The sequence below is a fragment of the Astyanax mexicanus genome, chromosome 1 (genome assembly GCF_023375975.1).
Source record: "Astyanax mexicanus isolate ESR-SI-001 chromosome 1, AstMex3_surface, whole genome shotgun sequence".
NCBI lineage: Eukaryota > Metazoa > Chordata > Actinopteri > Characiformes > Acestrorhamphidae > Astyanax > Astyanax mexicanus.
The window spans coordinates 132804093-132829667 of NC_064408.1; positions in this window are offsets into that span (position 1 = coordinate 132804093).

Genomic DNA, 25575 nt, shown 5'->3' on the forward strand with positions numbered 1-25575 from the left:
TTATCTGTACTCTGTTCTTACTTTACCCACCCTTTTTTCCTATTTAGCTGACTACTCCCCGGCAGGTCCAAATAGATGGCTGCATCCCTGTGAGGGATATTGTCCTTGAGGAAAATGGTGACACCGCCACAGTATCCCTCTGGAGGGAGGCAGCGACTGTGCCACTGGTGATTGGGCAAACTGTCCTTATTACTCATGTAAAAGTGGGGAAAAAGAAAGCCTTTGGCAAGAACTTCAATTCAACCACCTACACAAGTGTTTCGGTGAGTAACATAAATTTCTCACACTAAATCGATAACTTCCCATTTTGGTCTTCAAGTTTCCTTTTTGAAGGTACTCCTCTTGCTAATTGCTAATATGCTCTGTTTGTGTACTTTACACATTAATACAGGTTTCCTTTTAGACTATGTAACCCCTATCCCCAGTTAAATTAAAGAAATAAGGGCCTGAGTTCTTTCTATTCTTTCCGTCTCTATTTTGGTCAAATTAAATAAAGTAAATAAATGTAAATTAAATAAAATAATTAAAAGTATAATACACAACAAAAAGGACAGTCACACAGATGTATACAAAATAGCCAGTACTTTACTGAGTGTATAAAATTAGAGGATAAATAGTCTAAGAATTGAGTGTCCTTTTCGGTGCTTTAAACCAAAAACAAATAAATAGCAGGCTTTAACTGACAATAGTTATATCCTTTTTAAACAGAGCTAGATAGTACCTTTCTTCACAAACAATAGTACAAATATGCAGTGTAAAAATACCCAAGTGTAACTTTTAAACCACCAATTATAAAGTCAGATTTTATACAGTACCCAAATTATTTAATTACTATTAATTATTTCAATAACCAAATATTACCAATTATTTAATGATTATTGTAGCTCAGAATTATATTTTAGGATTAATTTTAGGAACAGGATTTTCGATGTTAGTTTAGAATTAGTTAATTTACCCCTTATTCTCTCTTTTAGAAATACACTGAGTGATATATTTACACCCTTAAACAGAAATTAACCTTAGTATCCTTAATAGTTTGCTTATAAAATAAATTACCACCTTAAATTAAATATGTGGGCCCACTTATAAATAATACACTCAAATTCACAGAATAAAGAAACAAAACAAAATGGTGCAGGCCTGGTTCGATGCTGGCGTGCGTTGTGGCCTAAAAACTTAATGGCCGCTTCACTCTAACGAGCCAAAACAAAGGGTTTCAGAGTACCTCAGAGTCCGTGAATCGGAACGGGAGCAGAGCACGGGGTCCGGCCGCGTGGAGCGTTTTCCCTCGGAGCCAGAGGAACTTTGAGCCGCGCGGGGACTCAAAGCGCTATCTGGTGGCAGGATTATTGGTCCTGGTGTCCAGCGAAGTCGGGAGAGAGTCCAGAGCCAGTCCAGAGAACAGTCTTTAGGAGCTAGCGCAGAGCAGGCTAATACACGAGGCTACCTAGATACTTAGCCGAGCTGGCTAAGCTAACCGGGCCAGAAGAACTTGCTTAGAGAGATTTTCCCAGCTTTATCTACTAGAACCCGCTCAGTATGGACGTCTTTGTCCTTAAAATTACCGAGTGAGCAATTAATACTGATTATTAGTTCACCCAGTGAGGAACTTTTTCCTCCTCGCCTGCTACTCCTGCCTCGCTGCCGTTCTCTCCCTCTCTCTCGCTCTCTCGCTCTGGCCCGTCGGCGGGCTCCTCCCAATCCAGTACTCCACCCCTCACCTGTACACTTCTCCCTGAGTAGCTCCCTTAACCACTTTTAAGTGACCTTAGTGCAAAAACACAGAAAATAAATAAAATATCTACTCTGTACTGCTTTCGTATGCTTTTTAAACTATTTACACCAACATAATGACTATTTTTAACCGTTTTAGTACTTTTTTAAACCATCCCTATAAATTTATATGGCTTTATTTATTACTGTATTTATTAGTATCTCTATTTTAGAACTAGAGTTTTTAATTTTTAGCCAGGGCTACATTATATATTCAGATAGACCATGCTAACCTAACTAAGTACATATCTTAATATCTTATATATCAATATCTTATACATTCAGATAGATCATGCTAAACTAACTAATTAAATATATTATATATCCAGATACACCATGCTAACCTAAGTAAGTAAACATCTTAATATCTTTTATATCAATATCTTATATATCCAGATAGACCATGCTAACCTAAGTAAGTAAACATCTTAATATCTAATATATCAATATCTTATATATCCAGATAGACCATGCTAAACTAATTAAATATCCTAATATCTTATATATCCAGATAGACCATGCTAAGCTAATTAAATATCTTAATATCTTATATATCCAGATAGACCATGCTAAGCTAATTAAATATCTTAATATCTTATATATCCAGGTAGACCATGCTAAGCTAATTAAATATTGTAAATATCTTATATATCCAGATAGACCATGCTAAACTAATTAAATACCTTAATATCTTATATATCCAGATAGACCATGCTAAGCTAACTAAATATTGCAAATATCTTATATGTCCAAATAGACCATGCTAAGCTAACTAAATAAATATCTTATATATCCAGGTAGACCATGCTAACCTAACTAGCTAGGTAAATAAAGCTTAACTATATTCATTTCAGAAAGAACATTAAACACTAACAAGAGATAAATGCTTAGTAAATACAGACTACTGTGGAAACTAAGTACTAAGTAGTACTGCAGAATTTAGCTAAATGATAGCTACCTATTGCTCAGGTAGCTAACGCTAACTAGCTATCTTACTGTTTGTCTAAGTAACTACTAATTTAACAGAGATATGATTTAAGGTGATATGACCTATATTTATTTTATTATATATGTTTGATTAAGGATATAGGCTACATTGTCAACAGTAGGGAAAAAACACTTTTCCAATGCATGTATAATTTAAGATAGCATAATTAGTTCTGTTTAATAGTAGTGCATCTCAAAGGAAATGTTTAATATTGTTTAATTAACAGTCATCTTTTGTATTAATTATGCTTACAGTGACACATCTAACAATTTATATTTTAAGTTTTAAATGAAATATTTTAGGGATTTATTATTTCTGTTTTTTTCATGAGCTTTTAGAAAAGTAAAACAAAAACAGTTTTGGGATATGTCTCTTTATATGTAGTGATTATAAAATTTGACAGATTTTTTTAAATTAAACTATGATAGAAAATTCTCATGATATTTAGGTTTTCTGAGATGCACTAGTAATAGTGTGCCAAAAACAAACCCAATAAATATAAGTGTGTGTTATTGTTTGTTTTATATAAATATAAAATAAGTAAATAATGAATACAAAATATAACAACTTTAATACAATCATCTTTCTTGTCTTCATTTTCTTAAACAGGATGTAAAAAAAAAAAAATAAATAAATAAATAATAATAATAATAATAATAATAATAAAATGTAGGTAATTTTTTCCAAAATGTTTAATTGTATTCATGTATTAAATGCAATCATGTCTCAATTTTCTTATTCTCTTCCTGCTTTTGTATTCCCCAGGGTTCATTCTTCCGAACTACACAAGTAAACCCCATTTTATGTAATCTGTGCTGATTCTTTGGTTGATTTACATGTGCAATGTACTATTTTCCTTTAGTTGATTTACATGTGTTCTGTACTTTGTTTTTCTGTATGTAGCCTCTCTATATTCTGATATCAGTCTTTAAAGTTATATATCATCTCATGTTTGTTGTAAAAATAATAAAGCTGTTGCAAATAATGTGGTTCCTCTTTCTTAATCCAAATAATTCTGCATGAAATATTCAGGTGGTGACTTAAAAATATGTGCTGATGTTTGTATCCTTTGATTTCATTATTTTTGCAGTAAACTCTTAATATCTGCAAGCCAAAACTTCTCCATCTTCTTTTGAACTTAAACTTTTACTTGTAGCGACTGCATTTGCACAGTGTCATAAAATTAATATTAATTAACATAAAAATTTAGCCTATAAAAACTCTCTTATGGATTACAATATTGGATTCACACAGAATAACATAAGCCTTAAATAAGTCAATATATGGTCACAATAATCCTCAATGAATTATCTATGTATAATGAAATTATATATATATACATATATATATATATATATATATATATATATATATATATATATATATATATATATATATGTATATATATATAATTTCATTATACATAGATAATTTATTGAGGATTATTTATATATTATTATTTATATAGTGCCCCAAAATCGCAATTCTGTCTCTGTGTTTATGGGCTCAAATTGCCCACCAAGAACTTCCTGGAACTATCTGAAATCTCCATGAATCACGTGACCATCAAGGATTTTGAACTTCCGTTGTCGCGACTCTCTCTCTCTATGGCTCTGGTATTTATGTAGTACAGTTTCCCTCCATTTGTTTCGTTTTTTGAGGGAACACTGCTTATTGGTTAAAAGAAATCAGCAGATTCAGTGCCAGCTTTTTGTGTTCGGAGCAGAGGGCTTACCTCATTCGTTGAAAGCCAGGTTTAACAGCACATTTTACATGAATAAATGTTTTAACACATAAGGAGATTAATAGATCATCATTTTTATGTATATGACGTGCATTTTAAATAATGCGAAACGTTTGTACGAGTGTATAATGTTTTAGAATTGTGTAGACAGGCTGTTTCTGTATTCTTGCTGTCTGAGTGCCTGTGTTTGGAAAACGCCCACCAGCGACAGCTCGTTCTGAGTGAGACACGCCCCCAAGCGACTCATCGCCTGCTGCACGAGCGACACAGAGCGACTGTTGGAGTTTTGTATATTGTATTATTTGTGCACAGTTTATTATTATTATACAATTCATTAAAAATAAAAAGAGTGAAAGAGGGGGGGGGGGGGGTTAGTGACGCATGAGGAGAGAGAGAGAGAGAGAGAGAGAGTGAGAGAGAGAGTGAGAGAGAGAGAGTGAGAGTGAGAGAGAGAGAGAGAGAGAGAGAGAGAGAGAGAGAGAGAGAGAGAGAGAGAGAGTAGGCGGGATGTGACGCAGTGAAGGAGAAAGTGAAAGTAAGTTCAGTTTCCTCCATTAGAAGAGAACAGAAGTCCGGATTCACTCGGTAAGTTCAGAACTGAAGAGAATGTAGAACAGAACCGTGTAGCTTAAAGTCAGAACCGGTTCTAAAGGTTCTTCAGATCCAGAACCGGTTCTTTAAGCTCAGCTCAGTGTCCGATTCCACTGGAAGAACCAGGATCAGCATGGAGATCTGAACCGGGCCTGGATCAGACCTGGACCTGGTCTAGATCAGACCGGCTGGAGAACAATCAGCTGTAACAGATCAATAATGCTGTAAACTGAAGAGAAATGCGCAGATATAGATCGATATTTATTGATCACAGTGTAGTTTATGCTGTTTAAAGCGCATTACTGCTTAATGTGGGCTTTGATCTGTTGGGGAGATAAAAACACGGAGCTGCTATAAAGGCGTGTTTATATGCAGTAGCGCTGTTCAACCAGCAGGGGGAGCAACGGAGCTCAAGATCACGTGGTGTGTTAGAGTTTTTAATCCTGCTGTTTTATATTATACTTAAATAACATTTATTTAATACTATTAATAGTAATATTTTAATCATTATTAATATAAATACTTAGTGTTAGAGTTTTTAATCCTGCTGTTTTATATTATACTTAAATAATGTTTATATTATTTTATATTACTAGTAATAATTAAATTATAGTAATTATAAAACAGTAAATGTCTGTAATCTAAGTTAATCTGTAATGAGGTTACATCACACTGTTATTAAATGTTCCCTGTTTTTGTTGGTTTTGTTTGTTTATCAGGAATTGTTTAATGCAGTTCTGATTATAATGTTATTATTGTAAGAATAGTGGTTTTATTGTAATGGCTGATCTGTTCTCAGGGGTTCCAGCTGTGTGTGAATGAAGAAGAGTAAATGATGGATCCTCAGAACTCCAGCAGTGGAGGAGGAGCCTCTGTCCTAAAGTGAGTAAATTAACTGATAGATTTTATTAGTAAAGTAGTTTTTATATTTTAATGGTTGCAGCTCTGATCCTGGACCTGTGTTCCACAAATTTTACTGATTTAAATACACAGAACCGAGGTTCTCCTGAACCAGAGTCAGAACCCTGTGCTGCTTTTAAACATAGAAAATCATTTAACAAACTAGCAAAAACAAAATCTCTCACCTGCAGATTAATACAGAAATCCTGACATAGTTCAAATAATATTCCTCTCCATCAGTTATCTTTATCTCAGTTATTATAAATATAATTAATATTTAGTTTAATCAGAACTTTCAGTCCCTACGGATCAGTTCATTCTTTATAAAAAAGTATATGGTAAATAATTATATAAATATTAATAATTCAGGTGAATTAATTAAAATGAACTAATTTAATAATCTGCACATAGGGGGGATCACCAGAAAATCAGGCTTGTGTAAAATAATTATAATGATAGTGATCTTAATAACGATATATATAAAATAAAAATATGTCAAGCATGTTAACAGATGTAAACAATATAAAAGTAACATATTTGCTGGAGAAAAGAAAGATGAATCTGTGTGAAAGTTTTAGTGAGAGTATAAACCGTGTATTACGGTAGCCGTGTGCACAGCGGAGCTGGAGGAGAAAGCTGCGCTCGCTTTTACTGCAGAGAAACTGAACATGGAAAATAAACACAAGAGTTTTTGTAACTCTACAGACTGAACTCAGATCAGTGTGGTAAAAAGTAGATGAGGCTTTAATACTAAAGGAAAAAACGTGTAGTCGTAATACAAGCAGTGTTCAAAACCAGAGTAAGAATAAACCCATACATCAGAGACATAAACTCTAATAAAAGAGAAATCCTGATCCAGAAATACAGTCCAAACCACCAGAAAACACAGTAAAAACAGAGCAAAAGAGACGAAGTTCAACACGAGAAAAAAAGATACATTTACAGAAATACAATCAGAAAGAAAACGCTCAGTCTGTCGCTGGATCAACAGTGAAATACTTAAAGAAAAATAATACCAACAAATGGGTTTATATACACGTACAAATTACTAACAGCTGAACTCAGTTCTAAAATTCCGGAGATGAGGAGCGTGAGAAAGTGCAGCGATTGGCTGAGTCTGAACACGTGATGTTGTCAGGTGCATGCTGGGTATTGTAGTTCTGGGGAGGCGTATGTCCATTGAACTACAGTGTTCGTATCAGGAGTGACTCTTAATAAACATCATTTATCCAGCTCTAATCAACACATTTACACCACAAACACAAACACCTACCTGTAGAACAGTGTAACATTCTGACAATACTGACCTTTCTTTTACTGAACATATAATACATCTGTTTTCAGGTTAAATCCACTATATTTAAACATTACCTCATGTATAGATCACAATTTAAAGTCTTATTAAAGAAGAAAATCAGAGGAAACAACTTTCCATATTATATTATTAATCATGTTTAATTTAAAATGATATTACTGCAGGAATTTGTTGAAAATATTTGGTTGTAAACAGACCAGAAATAAAACAAATCTAAGCATTACTAAATAAAACCACTGAACTCTTGAAGAGCACCTGTAATATTATTCATTATTATTGTTTTAAGTAATAATACTGTAATAATTAGAATTAATGGGATGGCTGGTCATAAATACATATAAAACACATCCTCAATATAATCCAGACATGATGGAGGATGACTTTATGAAGTTACAGATTTGTGCAGCAGTTTTGATAAAGAATAAAATGATGTGTGTTTATTGGACGAGGGATTTTCAGAAAGCTTTGGGAAGCTTCTGGAACAGTTATGAAAAAGTTAGTGTGGAACCTGTGAATGAGTTTACTCCACACTTTACTCTCATCATGGATCATCATGAAGATCTGTTTACAGGAAGAAGAGAGGAGCATCTCCAGCCCCCAGTGGAGTGTCTATGAAGAGTGATTGGTCCATGGAACCTCCTCCAGGGTTCAGCAGTGGAGGAGGAAGCTCTGGGTCTCGGTACATCACTGCACTAAACTACTGTTCTGTTCTGAGAGTGAAGCTCTTCAGTTCCTGATCTTTATTAAAGATGTGCTGTGTGTTGGAGTTTCACTGTGTTTAATGTTAACAGAACTGAAACCCAGAGAGGAGCTTCTCCAGAACCCAGTGGAGTGTCTATGAAGAGTGACGCCTCCATGGGTCATCCTCGTAACTTCAGCGGTGAAGCCGTGACCTCTGACCCACAGTGAGTGAAACATCAAAGCCTCACAGATTCAAATTTTCTCATGGTCATTAAATCACAACCCACTTTTTATAGAATATAAACCAAACAAATTTATTTTTGAAAAATACCCTCAAAAACACATTTGCACATACATATGCATGCAAAGTGAATTTAAAGCAACTACATGTATAAAAGTTACTACAGTAAAATTAAATATCATTTGCTATTTTACTTGTCAGCATATCTCTGTATTCAGAGAACATTAGTGAGAAACTGAGAAGGACCGTGCTGACTGCAGGTATAAAGGGAAATACAATAAATTAAATAAAACTACAAAACAAGAGGCTTTTATCTAACCTGTATTTTGTGGAAGTCAGTGAGACAGTTGGGCATGTTCCAACAGCTGTGAAGAAATCCCCACCCCTTGGTGCATCTTGGGTATTTCCATTTTTCCACGTATTTCTAAGTAAAGTTAAAGTCAAGAGAAAGGTGAGTGCGCGCTCTCGAGAGGGGGGGTGCTAAATACGGCACAACACCGGCAAACGAATGGTGGTTACCATGGCAGCAAGAATGCTGCACGCGTCTCTCTGTCTCTTTTTTCCAATATAAAATACGAGAACAAAATCAGAGGAGCGTTAATTATTTTACGCTTAAAAAAAAACAATGTATTTATTTAATCGCTGCTCTAAACTACAGGATCAGCTACAGGGGGGAGAATTACACATATATCTGTATATAGACCGTTTCAGAGGAATATTCACGAGCACAGGAAGTGACGTCGCTGTTCCTAGAACACTTCCGTTCAGCGGTAAACAGCGTTTAAAACAGTGGACGAAACTTTTTAATTTAACATGAATTCAAACTTCACCTAATCTGAGAGTCACAAACACTGAAAATCAGGTCAAATTGTTCTTTAAACCAGTAAACTATGGAGGACCAAACATTACATAAGTATAAATAAATACACATATAACTGTAGAAAGATATAAATAAATTAATGAATAAATAAAGTAATGTTGAAATTAATAAATATATAAATAAATGCACATATACGTGAATAAATAAATAAATACATGCACAAATAATTGTATAGGTAAATAAATTAATTAATAAATACAGTTCTTATTTATAAATGTATTTATTCATTTATATGTGCATTTATTTATGTCAACATTTATTTATTCATGTATTTATTCATGTATTTATTTATTTATTAATTTATTTATTTCAACATTTATTTATTTATATTTATGTCATTTTTGGTCCTCCATAGTAAACACGCCTGCTTTGTTTTTTCACTCTGCTGACCTGCCTGCAGTTACAGCGTCCGCTCACAACTCCTCCCTCCTTCTGATCTATAAATCATGCAGAGTTCGTGCTGGAGAGAGTCTGACTCGCTGCAACCTCACCATAGTGATGCTTCTCTACTACAGGAACAAATATTCACAACTTTTACACTGAGAAATGAATTAAATGCTCTTTCACTGCCTCCGTTTCAACAAGGTAGTGATCAGATCTGGATAGATCACCTCTATCAAGCGTTTTAAATCAGAGGAAAGATCCTTATCAAAAGGATCAGGAAAAGAGGTCTGATCACTTTTTACTAATTTCTGATCGTATATTTGCTCTGTTTTTGGGAGATTTGTGAAATATACGCTCTCATTTTGACAGCTGTATAGTTGAAAATAGCGCCACCGGAAGTGTGGAAGGAACAGACATGTGCAGGAGCTTTATTATTGTTTTCCTCATTGAAACGGTCTATAGCCGTGGTCCGCAACCAGCGGACCTCGGTCCGGATACGGACCCATATGCCATCCCATCCGGACCCGGAATAAATTGTTAAAATATTGTTTAACTTTGAAGGGAGAATTAATTTTAAACCGGAGCATTTATTTTTTCCCTATCTGACTCAAGTGCTTTTACCAGCACTGCACCGAGCAAGGATTGGAAGCTACAAACCAATCGCGTGCGAGTCATACTAACCACGTGGTTCAACTAGCGAATCAAATCGCCAGCTTGAACTCAGAGCGAGTTGTATGAGCAAACCGAAGCCGAGGTTTGTAGCCAGGCAAAGACATCCACGCAGTGTGATACAAGGAAAAGCGATTGAAGCGAGAAACGCAGGGAGATGATACAGGAAGACAGGACGTGAATTACAGTCAGAAGAGGTGCAAACACTATGACGCTTTCAAAAAAAGAGAAAAGTAGACGCCAAAATCGAGCGTTCAACACGGAATGGACTGATGCATACATGTTCATTCTTCCACCCGCGAGCACGAAACCGAAGAACCGAATCTAAAATGTTGGCAGGGCAAGCCAAAGCTCAATTCTCACACTGAGCAGGGGAAATTGGGGGAAGACAGATGTAAGAGAAATCTGTAAGAGAAATAGTTCAGGTGTTTTGAGAGTTGTTTTGTTGAGGAGAAATATTGAGATTGTTCAATCAAAAGGAAACTGAAGCTGCTATTTTTTCTTAAGCACTTTCTTTGTTTTTGAATACATAAAATAGTTAAGGTGTTAGGAGAATGTTTTGTCGAGGAGAAATGTTGAGATTGTTCAATCAAGAGGAAAGTGAAGCTGCTATTTTTCAGTAAGCACTTTTTGTTTTTGAATACATAATTTAGTTTTTTTTTTAAACTGCAGCCACACAATGTTATCCTGTGTTTCAGTGCTAATAAACTTCTTTCAAATGATTTTAACCTGTATTTTTTTAACACAATTTATTCAGATATAGTCATACTGCAAATAGACGATGTTGTGGACTTTTGCTTGAGGAAATTTATTTGAACTGGACCTCCTCACAGTTTTCTTGAATACCCCTGGTCTATAGAGACAGTAAGGTGATCTGTGTTCTGAGATTGATGTTTAGTTTTTTAAATACACTAAATTACTATATATCTATATTGTTATCTGCTTTGTATACTTTTTCTTACAACCCCAATTCCAATCAAGTTGGATGATGTGTAAAATATAAATATAAACAGAATTCAATTATTTGAAAATCCTTTTCAACCTATATTTAACTGAATACACTAAAAAGACAATGTTCAGACTGATAAACTTTATTGTTTTTTGCAAATATTCACTCATTTTGAATTTGATGCTGCAACATGTTCCAGAGAAGTTGAGACGGGGCTAGGGCTGCACGATATTGGAAACATGTTACATTCCATTGTTTTAGTTCTAAAAGCCCCGCCCCCACCCGCACGCTGTCTCACCACAGAGACCCGGACCGACCGAGAGCTGAGTCAGCGCTTTAGAGTCAGCTGAACACTCAAAACCCGAGGAAAACAGCAGAACAACCATAACTAAGCATTTAAATGGCCTTTTAAAAGCTAAATAAGAGAGAGCTCTATTGTGTAAAACGGTTTTAACTGATTTCATCAAATAACATGATATAGACTATTTAGTTTGAAACTGGGATTTCTAAACCTGCTTCCCAGAGAAAGAGAGAAAGAGATGACCATTACAGCCTAAAAATGCCGTAACACTCATAAAAACACAAATTAGTAACTTGAAAGAGATTCTTTTTTTTGCTTTTAATATTGGCTCAAAAATAAAATATTAAAGCAGATTTTTTATTACTGAACTATTTAACATGATTTTTGGAGATCATGGACGTCGTGTCCTCTGGACCAAAGACTGAGACAAAGAAAAGGACTGTCCGGATTGTTCTCAGAGTAAAGTTCTAAAGCAGCGTATCTGATGGTGTGGGGGTGAGTTAGTGAGTTAGAACCCATGACCTGGAGAACCGTCACATCTGTGAAGCTCCATTAATGCTGAAAGCTTCATCCAGGTTCTGGAGGAACATCTGCTGCGTCTGAGCTTCGTCTTTTTCAGGACGTCCTGCTGCTTGTTTCAGCAGGACGATGCTGATCCACATTCTGCAGGAGTTACAGCAGCAGCAGCTCGGCTTCATAGTAAAAGAGTGCGGGTTCTAGATCGACCCGCCTGCAGTCTAGAACCGCCTCCCACTGAAAACCTGTGGAGCGTCATGAAGCTCAAAATACGACGCCGGAGACCCGGACTGTAGATCAGCTGAAGATCTACATCAAGAAAGAATGAGAAAGAATTCCACCTACAAAGTTCAGCTATCAGTGTCCTCAGTTCCTAAACTCTTATTGAGTGTTAAATAAAAAAGATGATGAAACACAGAGATAAACATCATCCTGTACAACTTCTTTACAACGTGTTGCAACACCAAATTCAAATTTGCTAAAAATAATTTTATCTGATCGAACATTAAATATGTTGTCTTTGTTGTGAATTCAGTTGAATACAGGTTAAAAAGGATTTGTGAATCATCATATTCTGTTTTAATTTATGTTTCACACAACTTTCCAACTTTATTGAATTTGGGGTTGTATTTTACTTTGGGATATTTATTGCATAACTTGTCCTGCAGTTTTTGAGATATCAACATTTGTTCTAAGTCCAGATTGTTTGGTCTGATTGTGTGATGTCTTCTTGTCTGGAACATTTGGATATGTTCACTCATTTTCATCCAGCTGGCATTTCAATATTGAATCAGCATTCAATCATTTGGTGTTGATTTTGAAAAGTGAATGAATGTTGATATGGCAATTTAACCTTTAATTAACCATAGCTCACTAAAATGAGAAAATCTTTTAGTTAACAGTGTTAACAATAAACAAACATCACTGTAGTAAAGCTGAGTATAAAGAATGTTACCCACCACTACCAATCTGATTCAACATTTAATCTCAAAAACCCAACAGTAAAACTAATAAAACATGAACATTCCCCCAGATATGGTGAAGAATTGGTGCCAAATTAAAAAGCAGTTGCTGCAAATGAAAGTAAAACCACTTTTTCATCCCTCCATCTAACCATTTTTTGAAATTGTATGGTAATGAAATGTAAAATGTTAATTCAAAAGGCAGAAGTTTGAGGATATTATGTTGATTCAACATTACAATTTTAACGATTGCAGAACTATTTAACATCAAATGTTGTTTCAACATTGAAACAAAAACAGACATTACTTCAACCATATTTTAACCACATTTCAACATTGAAGCCGATTAAGTGCCAGCTGGGTCCTCATATGATCACATTTTTTTCTGTAGGCTGTCTTCCTTAACCCATTCACTCATTCATTCTTTACAACATTCATCTTTTACAAAATCCAGTAAACACTTGGAGCTCACAGCAACGCCTCATCAACAAACAACTATAACATAGCAACATCTAGGAACAGCCTATCAGCATTCTAGGAACAGCTTAACCAACATCTGCAGTATAGCAACACCTTAGCAACCAACAACTATATTATAGCAACACCCTATAAATCAGATGAAACCATGTAATCTGTGCCATCATTCTGCATTTCCTTTAGGAAATGAACTTCATATATTTGATCAGTTACTGTCTGGTATTCTTTATTTGATTTATCTTGTCTTGTTTCTAAGATGCATCCAGAAATAATAATGAGAATTCATGCTTTTGTTATTATTGTAGTTGTTATAATAAATATCAGTTGTATGTGTAGATGTGAGCTGCTATATCAGCTTATTTATTCCTGTAGATTACAGTGTGGATTTTCTATTTGTCCACAGAAAGAAGAAGAAAATAATAAACAGGGAAAAACTGGAACAAATATTCGAGGTTAGTCCTAAACCGTATATACAACTGGGATCTCCCTGATTTCTTTTATTTTTCAGTTTATTTTCACTTTAAGGTGAACATTCGTAATTGGTCTATCATAACTGTAATATTGTTAATATTAAGACCAGAGCATCTATAACTCCTCCCCTCCTCAGATTGATCTCTTTCTGATGTTCAGATTGTTCAGATCATCTGTCTCTGCACTGTAACAGCGTTAGTGATTCTGTGATGTTTGTTCTTTATCAGAAGCTGCAGCAGAAGTTTATCTCTCTAGTGAAAAACGAGCTGAACACATTCAAGAGACTCCTGAGTCCAGATTACCCAGCATGCTCTGAGGGAGAGGTGGAGGATGATCAAAGGGAGGGGGTGCTGAAGATCACACTGCATATCCTGAGGAACATGAAGCAGACAGACCTCGCCAACACACTAGAGAGCCGTAAGAGTTACTATTGGTATCAACCTGGTGCTAATTTATTTCTTTAGAGCTGATTTTCAAAGAGAATAAAAAATGTATTGCAGTATAAAAGACAACATACTGCAATCTTTATTATGAAATTATTTATTTACTGTATCACAGAGTTGTTCTACAGTGTCTTTAATGCTTGATTACAGCTGATTACATTTTCCTTATTGTCTTTCCCTGTAATCAGAATTGGCCCCAGCGTGTCAACAAAAGCTCAAATCCAAACTGAGGGAAAAATATCAGAGAATTAATGAAGGAATCTCAGGTCAGGTAACGTCAGCACTTCTGAATGAGATCTACACAGAGCTCTACATCACAGAGGGAGGAGGTGGAGACATCAATCAGGAACATGAGGTGAAGCAGATTGAAGCTGCATCCAGGAAAAGGCCAACAGAGGAAAGACCAATCAAATGTAACGACATTTTTAAACCCTTACCAGAACAGAACCAGCCCATCAAAACTGTACTGACTAAAGGAGTTGCTGGAATTGGAAAAACAGTGTCTGTGCAGAAGTTCATTCTGGACTGGACTGTAGGAGAAGTAAATCAGGACGTTCTCTTCATATTTCCACTTCCTTTTAGAGAGCTGAATCTGATGAAGGAGACAAAGCTCAGTCTGGTGAATCTTCTTCAGCGCTTCTTCCCAGAAACACAAGATTTAAAACCAAGACATTATAAGAGCTACAAGACTTTGTTCATCTTTGATGGTCTGGATGAGTGTCGACTTCCTCTGGATTTCCAGAACAATGAGAACTTGGTGGAAATAGAGGAGAAAACCTCAGTGGATGTTCTGCTGACGAACCTCATCAAGGGGAATCTGCTTCCCTCTGCTCTCCTCTGGATCACCTCTCGACCAGCAGCGGTCAGTCAGATCCCTCCTGAGTGTGTTGATCAGGTAACAGAAGTGCGGGGTTTCAATGACCCTCAGAAAGAGGAGTACTTCAGGAAGAAGATCAGGAATCAGGACCTGGCCAAAAAAATCTTCGCACACATCAGGTCTTCAAGAAGCCTCTACATCATGTGCCACATACCGGTCTTCTGCTGGATTACAGCCACTGTTCTAGAGAGAATGCTGAGTGAAGCTGAGAGTGGAGAAATCCCCAAAACCTTGACGCAGATGTTCACACGCTTCCTGATCTTTCAGATCAAACACAAGAGCCAGAAGTACAGTGGGAAAAGTGACTCTGATCCTCAGCAGACAGAAAGTATCCTGGCTCTGGGGAAACTGGCGTTCCAGCAGCTGGAGAAAGGAAACCTGATCTTCTATGAGGAAGATCTAAGAGAGAGTGGCATCGATATTACAGAAGTGTCAGTGTACTCAGGAGTGTGTACCCAGATCTTCAGACAGGAACATGAACTGCTGGACCTGGGGAAGGTCTTCAGCTTTGTACATCTGAGTATTCAGGAGTTCCTCGCTGCTTTATATGCATTTCTCTATTTCAACACAAAGGATCAGACTATGCAAACCCCCGAACAGCAAACCACTGGACTATCTGAGATTTTCAGCAGGACATCGATGAATGACTTCCTCAGCAGTGCCGTGGATAAAGCCTTACAGAGTGAGAGTGGACATCTGGACCTGTTCCTTCGCTTCCTTCTGGGTCTCTCACTGGAGTCTAACCAGACTCTGTTACGATTCATACTGACACAGAAAAAGAAGAGCTCTCACAGCAATGAGGAAACCATCGACTACATCAAGAAGAAGATTGAGGAGAACTCATCTCCAGAGAAATCCATCAATCTGTTCCACTGTCTGAATGAACTGAATGATCATTCTCTAGTGCAGGAAGTGCAGAAATACCTGAGAGGAGGTGACCGTCGTCTTCATCAGGCCAGACTCTCTCTTGCTCAGTGGTCAGCTCTGGCGTTTGTGTTGGTGAATTCAGAAGAAGAGCTGGAGGAGTTTAACCTCAGTAAATATCACCCATCAGAGGAGTGTTTTCTGAGGCTGCTGCCAGTAGTTAAAATATCCAGAAGAGCTTTGTGAGTATTTTTATTCAGGCATTCACAGTTTTCATTAAATCACTGGTGAATATGTATTAATCACAATGATTTATATTAGTAGATATAGTAGATATTGATGAAATTATTGCTTTAGATATCAGGCAAACACCATAAACCCACCGTAACACCAACATATGACACAGCACCAATCCAAATTCCACTTCGACAGTTTACAATGAATACACAGCAGTTTTATCCTCAGTAACTAAATGTCTGGCTGCTGATTTGATTATAAAGTTGTTAGTTTGGAGATATTTTACTGTGGAAATGCTAAAATGCTACACTTTACTTGGAAATTGAACAAAGCCAGCATGCTAAGGGCAAGTACTCTGCATTCCACAGGTACAGTTTAATCAAGCATCTTCCGATGGTTAGCAAGATAGCTTTACAGTAATTTCAGTCTGTCAATGAGTAAGCTACTAAAGTTAGCTGTTGATTTGAGTAAACTGAGTGCTGATAAAACTGCTGATACATAATTAACCTTTTAAATCAGCTGAAAGAAACACACATTCATGCTTTCTAGAAAACCCCAAAACTTAAAGGGATTACAGAGAAGTAGCTCACCCAATAACCAGTTACTGTCTTTAATGGAAAATTAATTAATTTTACAGCATTTTAAAGTACTTACAGGCCAGGTTATAATCTGTTACTCTGTGTATGTATGTGTCAAAAAAAATATAATCTTTTGTTACAGTATTCCCTCTTTTAATATCTGATAGTATAAATATTAAAAAAAAACCTTATTGTTATCTAATCAATAATATCAGATAATCTATAAAGGAGGTCACTGGGAGGTCTTGCACTAATCAGATACAGAGACTAAAGTTTGGATGTATATGAGGCTTTGGGGTTGACTCATCTAGATTAAGCCTGGTTTGCTGGAATTTCTGATTTTTTTGTATAAAACACAGATCTGAATTTAATAACCAATAAATAAATGGAGGGAGAAAGTAAATGGTGGCAGGTTAAAAAAGCACCCAATAAACTTCACTCTTCGTCTCTTTTAACTCATAATCTGTCCCAGAACTTGAGCTGCCCTCACTGTAAACTGTTTTCTAATGGGTAACTCTAGCTTTCTGCATGATTACTATCTCTGTATAAAGAAACACCAGTCCATCTCACAGATACTGTATTTCACAGTTTCATTTTGTGTTCTATTTGTATTTCAGTTAAAATATTCTTTTAGATCAGGACACCATGAAGAATAGGGTGTGTTTGTATATTACACCTTTATTGTGATAAATGCTATGGTATGAATAACGCTGTTATTTTCCATTTTCATTTAAGTGTATTTTTAAGTAAAATCTGTTTATTCTTATATTACAGACTAGCTTCATGTAATCTTGGAGTAAGGACGTGTGAAAGTCTGGAATCAGTTTTAAAGCTGGAAAACTCCTCACTGATAGAACTGGACCTCAGTAACAACGACCTGCAGGATTCAGGAGTGGAGCTGCTCTCTGCTGGACTAAAGAGTTCACACTGTAAACTGCAGATTCTCAGGTCAGTGTTTCTGTCGCTTTATTTTAAACAGACTAAAGGGAAATAGGAGTCACGTCTTAACTGAAAGTAATGCATAGAGTGGGTGCTGGATTGATGAGGTTATATCTCTGTATTTAGGGATTAATGTCAATATTTTTGCATAGATTTTACTGTGATTTAACAGTTGTGTCCACGCTTCCTGTCTTCTTTATTCCTGCTTAAGTTGTTTTATCCACATTTCTATCTGATCTTAACAAAACCTCAAGTAAATCTGGCTTTGTCTAAACTGCAGATAAATGTGTCCCAAATCTTGTTTTAATATAGGTGTCATTTGTGAGGCAGTGTGAATATTTAAAAAATCACACTGAACACTAAAATATGGATTTAGGCCACTTTCCCTCTGCAGTATGAGCAAAAATAATGACATAGTAGTATAATACAGGACAAATCCTGCACCTAACAACTGGGGTTATACATAGAGCTCAGCCAGGATCTACTACTCACTCAACTAACAACAATAGCCAAAACCACCACAATCTGATATTGTTAAGAAATATGATATGTTAAGAAAATCACCAAAATGTGTTATTTAAACTTTGTGTTTATTGTAAAATCTTTTGTGTTTATATCACATTTTTCAGATTAGCTTTGTGTAATCTTCAATTGAAGATGTGTGAAACTTTGGCATCAGTTATAAAGCTGGAAAACTCCTCCCTGAAAGAGCTGGATATCAGTAACAATGATCTGCAGGATTCAGGAGTGGAGCTGCTCTCTGCTGGACTGGAGAGTTTAGACTGTAAACTGCAGATTCTCAGGTGAGTTGGTTCAGTTTGAAATTATAAGTGTTAAAATATGTTATTAAAAGCTTTAACGAGATACTTATATATCAAATCACACAATAGGAAGCTTCTACTCAAGGCCAGAGTACATCAGTCAATCAAATGTGAACTCTGTTTGCAGTCATCTTTAGGATGTCCATACTAATATATTTTTTAAGTAGGCACACACTAATCACACAAATGTTTTGAAGAAAATCATTAATTTACTTGCAGATGCTCTTAAATAGCTTTGCTGAACATGTCCTCTACAGTGATATGCAGGATTAATCACTCTAGCTTCCAAAAAAAAAAGTTTAACCCCGTTGAAGAATATAATCTGTAGCCCGTAAGAGCATGAGCTGCATATAGATGTAGGTGACAGTAAAATTGATCAGCTGTGGAACTGGAGCTTTCTGTTTAATAGTTAATGTATATTCTGTTACTATTGTATTTTATCTTGTTTCTTTACCCTTCATCCACATCTCTATAACTACACAATCCAGTACAATCAGGGAAACAGGACGAGTCCACCTACTTCCTTGCAACAATTATTGTTCTGTCTCTTGGAAAGCTTCACTTTTTAAGTCCTAATAAAACCACAGTTAGCTAGTTTTCAACCTTATATTCAGTTCTTAATCCAGCCTACTGACACTGAGCTAAAAACCAGAAGTGTATTTACATGTTTTATGTACATATATATACATATACATATACATATATATATATATATATATATATATATATATAGCCATTTGTAAAAAAAAAAGTATCCCCCCCCCCCATAAATTAATTGTGACTAATCACATTTTTGGAAAGCTGAGTTACATTTACCTAACCACAACCAGGCTGGATTATTGTACAATCAATTCAGAAATCCCTTAAATAGAACTGTCTAACAACATGAAGTAGATTAAAGATCTCAAAAAGCAGCACATCTTGCCCTGATCTGAAGAAGTTCAAAAACAGATAAGAAAACAAAGTCATTAATCTGAAAAAGGAGGTCCCAAAAAAACCCAGAACAACATTTAAAGAACTGCAGGTCTCACTCGCCTCAGTTAAGATCAGTGTTAATGATTCAATAATAAGAAAAAGACTGGGTGAAAATTGTCACAATGGGAGAGTTCCAAGATAAAAAACACTGCTGACCAAAAAAAACGACCCGTCTCACATTTACCAACAAACATCTTAATGATCTCCATGACTTTGGGTAAATATTTTTTTGACTGAAGAGACAAAAGTGCTTTAGGACCTTCCCAACTTGCTGTAAGAGACAATCCTGAAAGAATATCTGGCCATCTGTTCGTCACCTCAAGCTCAGATGTTCTCAGGTTCGACAGCTGGACATGGCTTTGGAGGTTTTGGAGTGGCAAATCAAATCTATTATCAATTCAGCTTTATACCACCTGAAAAACAGTAAGATTTAAAGACTTTATGAAGGCAAATCTAGAAAAACTCATTCATGCCTTTATTTCTAGTAGATAAGATTACTGTAACAGCTTCCTCACTGGCCTCCCCAAACATCTGTCAGGCGCTGCTGCCAGAATACTAACCAGGACAAAGAGGCAGGGACGTGTAACTCCAGTGCTCATATCATACAATCAGCTGGAGAATAAAGTTTAAAATTCTGCTCCTTTTCTATGAAGCACTAAAAAGGTTTTTACCAACGTAAATCTCTGATATGCTGGAGAAATACTGCCCTATTAGACTCCTCAGATCAGTAGAGGCAGATCTGTTAACACTACCTAGAACCAGAACCAATGACGAGACATTATGCTGCAGTTGGAATAAACTCCCAGAAGCTGTGAGATGTTCTGCGTAGACTATAACCTCTAAAAAAACTGAAAACGTATCTATTTACCTGCGCCAAAACGTTTTATCTTTGTGCATTCTGGTAAACTCTTAGTACATGATTGTTCTTTTTTTTTCTCCTATGTCCTCCCCAGTTTGGGAGACCAGATACCCCATCCACACTAGTAATGCCCCCAACACTAGGATTCAAACCAGCACAAATGTCCTTTTGTTTTATTTATTTTTTTATTCAAATTCCTTATTAATTATTTTATTAGCTTTTGTTCTCAGTTTTCTTATAAATTCTAAGAAACTTTTTTTATAATTGTTCTGCATTGTGTGTGAAATGTTTCTGTAAAACATAGAACTGATGGCATGTATGAAAGATACAATACAAATGAACTTGTCTTGACTAGTCACCAGTTAATTGCTAGCAGCTTAATTTATAAAGTAAAATAAGGGCTTTTCACTCTTTAAACTGGCCGTTGATTTTTAAGATTTGTCCTCAGAAAAAAAATAGCTTTAAATGTACTGAAATTTCACGCAAAAAGCAAAACAATTTAAGAAAAAGGGGTGAGATGAACATAAACTAAATTACTTTAAAGATTCTGTTTTCCACATCAATAACACTGCTGTACTCTGAAAGTAAGCGGATAGTGTATTTTATAGAGCTGACTGTTCCGTTTGAAGACGAGGTAGATGGAGCTTATGAAAGGAAAAGGCTGAAGTATACAGACTTGGTGGCTGAGGTAAGAGAGCATGGGTGGCAAGCGTTAGAGTTGCACGGTGTACCGAAGGTTCGATTCTTTTTCGATACTACGTCATCAAAAACTATTCGGTTCTTTAGCGTTCGATGCTTTCGATACTGTATATAGCCCAGTCACTAGCTTCAAATGAGTCAAATTAGTAGGCGCGATTTGATTCAGTTCATAAGAAAACTGATTCACACCACAGCAGTCGGTGTGGCAGGATTCAGATTAACTTCTGAACAAATGAATCGATTCACGCGCAAGCCAGCAGAGCAGCAGCGAGTGTAGAATGGCGACGGCTAAAATAACAGATGTCTCTCGTCCGCGACTTGTGGACAAAACGGGGGCGAGGAGTGAAGTGTGGGAAAATAGTCTGAGATGTAGGCATCTGTTTTTTATTTATATTTTTATTTTTAAATAAAATAACGAAAATAACGAAAACTGAAAGTGAAACTAAACTACTTTTTTTATTAGCGCTGTTTTCACTCCCGCAGTTGTACAGCGGGGGGTGTTGTGCCGATTCTGTCCGCGAAGCGGGAGTCGGATTCAGTAGCGGATTCGGCACAAGCGCGGCGGCACCTCGCGGTCCGCGGTGTTAGTTGTAAGCGCTCGCGCTAGCCGCAAAATACAACAGAAAACACTGAGGGAGCTGCAGAATTATGTGTGGGACTAGAATATGAGCACGAGGAGATAAAAGAGAACCTTTACCTGTGAGTAGCTCACATCAGAACACGCAAATCTCTCTCTCTCACTCTCGCTGTGTCTCTTTCTCTGTGTCTCTCTCTGTGTCTCTCTCTGTGTCTCTCTCTCTCACTCTCGCTGTGTCTCTTTCTCTGTGTCTCTCTCTGTGTCTCTCTCTGTGTCTCTCTCTCTCACTTTCGCTGTGTCTCTTTCTCTGTTTCTCTCTCTCTCGCACAGGAACTCCTCCGCGTTTGACCTGCAGCACTGTGTTTAGCTGTTCTTAAAAATCATTTTAATTAAATAATATTTCTATGCTTCTGTGTTACAGTGTTATTTAACATAATTCTGATCATATTTCGCTCATTCATTTAGCAGACAAGCACCCTGATCTCTACAAAGAGCTGAGAAGTCGACAGGTTAGTGGAGTTAGTCAAGATACACTCTGTCTGTAGCTTTACTAAGATTTACTAGCGACTGCTAGTAAATCACGTTAACACGGAGAGGAGTGTGCAGGAGTTTTGTTTTGGACCCGTGTTTTTCTCTATTTCTCCATTATCCCATTGGCTGTGAAACATGAACACAAGATGTTCACGTTTTCGCGTTTCCATCGCAAATCTGTGGTCAGGCACATAGCCTGCTTGATCGTTACTGAACATGGGCTTATTAAAAACGGTAAACGGTTGATTAATAAAACGGAGAAGTGAGTGTTAAAATGAGCATACCATTGTAATGTTCTTCTGTCTCTTTATTTTCCTTATTCAGAACTTAACTTCTGCCCGCCCGTCAGGTTCACATAGTCAGGCTACCATTACCTCTGGTTTTAGTTTTTAGGAAGTGTTTAGATAATTATGTTATAGTTAAGGTTATAATAACGAAACTTGTTTTTTGTTCAAATGTTTCATTTTAGAATAAAAACGTTTGCACCGATTGTTCAGTGTTCAATCCAGTTCAGTCAAAAATAAACATTTTATGTTCAGATATTTTTATTGTTTTTTTTTTCTTCCAAGTATCGTTTTGGTATCGAGAATCGTGATACTACAGTTGGTATCGGTATCGAAGTCAAAATTTTGGTATCGTGACAACCCTAGCAAGCGTATATTAGACCGGTGGAGGTAGGTACTAGAGGCTTTGTTGCGAAGTCTGCCACAAGACTGCTGTCTGAATTCGGAATTGGAGGTCGTGTGCTGAGGACAGTAGTGAAGGAGTTGTCAGATGTAGCTGAAAGATCTAGTCAGTGGTTGTGGTTCAGAAGGGCTGAGGCTACGTGGGGAAGGGAATGAGTTTGTGCTTCTACAGCAGGCTTGGAGGGGGGTGGGTCTGGGACGCCAGACTTCACTGTTGAGCCTTCTGGAGGTGTCGTGGGCCTAATTAAGCGAAACACTGACGAAGGAAGGTGCCTGCCTGATGACCCCTGAGAAGAGCTTGCACTGAAGTTTTTGTTAGAGTTTGGATGAAGGGGATTGGTGTGGTCTTGCTGTTCTTGTAGTAAATTGTCTCATGGGTTTTTGCAGACGTCTGAGTACTTGGCAGTTGAGACACGGACCATGAACATAGTTCGCTATGCTTCTGGATTCTTGTCGAGCCAGTATCAGATGGTAGTGGTTGCTGTGTTCTGCTCACGCAACTTATAATGTTATTTATTGTGTGTGATTGTGCTTAGGTAGGGTGCTGTGGTTAGTGTGTTGTTGCCATAGATTAAGGAAGTGAGCTTAGATTAAGGAGGGATTCTGTTTGTTCATTGGTTATTTTTCGGTAGGTCTGTTACTTGGCAGTTGAGGCGATGGACCATGAACATAGTGTTAGGCTGTGCTTCTGGATCCTTGTCGAGCCAGTATCAGATTGTGGTGGTTTTGGCTATTGTTGTTAGTTGAGTGAGTAGTAGATCCTGGCTGAGCCCTATGCATAACCCCAGCTGTTAGGTGCAGGATTTGACAATTTCCTGTATTATATTACTAATTACAATATTTACAAAGTTTAAGAGGATTCATGACTCATTTTCCAGTGTTCCTAGAGACTAGAGTAGTTTGTTGTGTGTTCTGTTTAATACAGAAGTGTATAATCTCTCTCTCAGTCTGCCTCTGTCACTCTTTCTCTCTCTGTTAATAACTTACTCTAATTTTCTCTCTCTTTAGATTATCTGGGTGCATGATCACAGAAAAAGGCTGTTCTTCTCTGGCTTCAGCTCTTAATTCAAACCCCTCCCACCTGAAAGAGCTGGATCTGACCTACAACCACCCAGGAGAGTCAGGAGAGAAGCTGCTTTCTGCCAGACTGGAGGATCCACACTGCTCACTGGAGACACTCAGGTATGAAGAAATACTCAGGGGGAAGATTCAGGTGTGCTGCAGATGTTAGATAGAGTGATGAGGGTCAGTTAGAGATAAAAAAAAGAGAGTCCAGTGTTACCCTGTGTTAGAATGAGCTACATTTTCTCAGTTAAATTAATCTATTTTATTAATAAAGTGCACAGTGCATATACAGATGTGCTGTATTCAGCCTTTTGTTGTGAATTTTGTATTATAAACTAAAATTATATTATAAGATGAAAGCAACTCATATTATCCAGCTTCAGATCAACACTAGGAATAATAATCAGGATCAGAGTTTGCCCATAGACAGAACGTAAAGATTAGAGTTCTGGACTACAGAGTTCGTAGCGTGATGAAACCTCAATGTACGTTATTCATAAATCACAGTGTTTCAGGTGTTAATAAAATGGATTGAGCTCATCAGAGTTTAGAGTAAAGTAAAGTCCACATGTTTGTTGGTTAAAAGTTGAAGACTCCATGTTTCCTTTGTAGCTGGATCTTTATGGTTCAGCCTTTACTTCTTCACCTGTTCTAAACAGAGACCCTATAATTCTCCCTCACGCCCCCTAGAGGCTGGGAATAAAAGAACAAGCTAAAGAGTGACAGCATATTGAATCTGTTACTAGATATTAAAATTTAAATCTGAGGCTCTGGTTTCCTCTAATTGTGTTAATGGTGTTATAAAGGAGTGGGTGTTTCTTCTTAAGGATTAACGTTAATTATTGTGTATCAGGAAAATCCAGAACTTCATATTCCTTCACCATGTTCACTAATATAAACCAAGAGAGAGAAACTCTGCATTTCACTCTCACACCCTGCTGATCTGTGTGTGTGTGTGTGTGTGTGTGTGTGTGTGTGTGTGTGTGTGTCTGTGTGTGTGTGTGTGTGTGTGTTTAGAATGGAACATGGAGGCGAAATAAGAATCAAACCTGGATTAAAGAAATGTAAGTTTTCTCTCACACACACACACACACTACACACACACACACTACACTCACACACACACACACACACACACACTATACGTACATTACATTACATTTCACTTTTAAATGATGGAATCAGCAAAAGCTCATCCTCTTCTTTATCTTCTACAATATTTAATGAACTCATCTTAGGTTTATTGAACTGAACTGAGTTTTATCTCTGTCTGAACTCAGTTTCTCGATGTGATTTTTTATTTCTAAAACTGTACGATGAGAGAGAGAATGAGTGAGAATGAGCTTCAGCTGCATCTGTCGCTGTTCAAACACAACAAACCATTCAAACGTGCAGTGTGAGTTATCCACAACGCTCTCCATTAAAATAATCACACAGTGTACGCTAGAGTTAAGATCAGACCCAAAGAATCCAGCCCGACCCATAAACTGTCATTATGAACCCGAGCCTGATTTAAACCCCACATTTCTTCATGAGTAAAAAGTTAAAACTGAGCGTTTTAAAAAAATTTTCAGGCTTTTTA